The sequence below is a fragment of the Eulemur rufifrons genome, chromosome 7 (assembly GCF_041146395.1).
Source record: "Eulemur rufifrons isolate Redbay chromosome 7, OSU_ERuf_1, whole genome shotgun sequence".
In the NCBI taxonomy this organism is placed as follows: Eukaryota; Metazoa; Chordata; class Mammalia; order Primates; family Lemuridae; genus Eulemur; species Eulemur rufifrons.
The window spans coordinates 227921304-227922611 of NC_090989.1; the positions used below are offsets into that span (position 1 = coordinate 227921304).

The 1308-nt window shown below is 37.6% G+C and overlaps 1 non-coding gene across 1 annotated transcript; it reads left to right on the top strand.

The window, feature by feature from the left end:
* Window positions 1-482: 482 nt before the first annotated feature.
* On the top strand, window positions 483-616 carry LOC138389003 (U11 spliceosomal RNA). Its single transcript, XR_011234449.1, has one exon. It is a non-coding gene; the product is annotated as a U11 spliceosomal RNA (small nuclear RNA).
* Window positions 617-1308: the final 692 nt, after the last annotated feature.

The window sequence follows — 1308 nt, forward strand, 5'->3', positions numbered from 1 at the left end:
GAGAACTAGGGAGGAAATACAAAAACACTTGGAAGGAAAAATATTTGTGACCTCATAGATGCTGCAAGCTGACAGAGACATCAGAGGTGATCCAACCCAGTGTGTCCTAAATTGTGGTGCATGAGATGCCTTTAGCGGGTACGCTGGCAAATCATTAAACAAAATGGAATCATATAATGAAGAAATCACTCCATTTTTTTATTCTCTTTCACATTTTTAAAAATTATACAAGGATAATAGTTGCCTTTGAAGCCTCTCTAACTGTTGTTTATTTTAACAGAGAGCATGCCTGAGGCTCAGAGTCTTCAATAGGCAATGGTCTCTTTGTAACATTTAATAGAATTGTTTTATTTTCACTATTTTTATTTTTACCATGATTTTGACAAGTGGTACTGATTTTCAATTTGTGATAGTGATATTAAGTTTCTTTTAAAATGCGTTCATTTAAGAAAAAGAAAATGAATGCAAAGCGAATCTTAGGTAAAAAGGGCTTTTGTCATGAGTGGCACATGTAGGGCAACTCAATTGCTCTTTGTGCAAAATTGACATCAAGAGATTTTAGAAACATAATTGTTTGGTAGTTGGTCAGTTGGTGATTGTTGGCCCTGACACATTTACTCATTGTCCAAATAAGAGAATGCAGTTCTATGTCCCTTAATGATGGGAATAGATTATCAGGTGATTCCATACACAAGCCTAGGCGGTATGGCCTACTATACACCCAGGCTATGTGGTATAGTCTACTGCTCCTAGGCTGCAGACCTGTACAGCATGTTGCTGTATTGCATGCTGTGGGCAGTTGTGGCAGAATGGTGAATATTTGTGTATCTAAACATAGAAAAGGTACAGTAAAAGACAAAATAAAATCTTAGGTAAACAATATAAGTGGCAGATAGATGTGGAAAAGAATTGTGAAGGTTGTGTGCAAAATATTGAAGCCAGGAAACACTGACCTAGCCTGATGAACTTCACACTTGAGTTTAAAACTAGTGCAGGAGATATGCACAAATGTAAGAAGAAAACTCCCAAAATGTTAAGATAAAACACAAACCTGTTATAGGTAGCCAGTGTAGTTAATTCCTCTGAGCAGGTACATTTTCATAAGCTATAAAGGGATATGACCACAGGGTTAGAGATAACAAATTTCTCTGACATATCTCTTAGAAAACTCTGCCTATATTTACACACTCAACCTACAGCATTACCAGGGGGGCAGCACAAGGCCTGAGGCATGAAGTGTTTGCCCTAGGCCAGAGCAGCAGCTGAGAAGAGAGCAAAAGCGTTCTTCAAAAGTGAAGGTGAAATAAA